This window comes from Crocodylus porosus, unplaced genomic scaffold (genome assembly GCF_001723895.1).
Source record: "Crocodylus porosus isolate Cpor-Errol unplaced genomic scaffold, CroPor_comp1, whole genome shotgun sequence".
Classification (NCBI taxonomy): domain Eukaryota; kingdom Metazoa; phylum Chordata; order Crocodylia; family Crocodylidae; genus Crocodylus; species Crocodylus porosus.
In genome coordinates this window covers 9,798,767-9,798,986 of record NW_017728927.1, presented here as the reverse complement: position 1 = coordinate 9,798,986, position 220 = coordinate 9,798,767, and positions in this window count along the sequence as shown.

The window sequence follows — 220 nt, the reverse complement described above, 5'->3', positions numbered from 1 at the left end:
GGCGCCGCCGGGGAAGCAGGCCGCACGCGCTCGCCGCCAACGGTCTCGAAGCCACGCGCGTCGCTTCTGCGCATGCGCCGGGGAGGTGCCGCACGCGCTGGGTGCCCACGGACTCGACGCCGCGCGCTTACTCATGTGCCAATTCCCCCCCCCCCCCGCAGGCATTTGCGCATGTGCGACCCTTCTCCCCTTTTGTTCATGGACTTCTGCGCATGTGCTC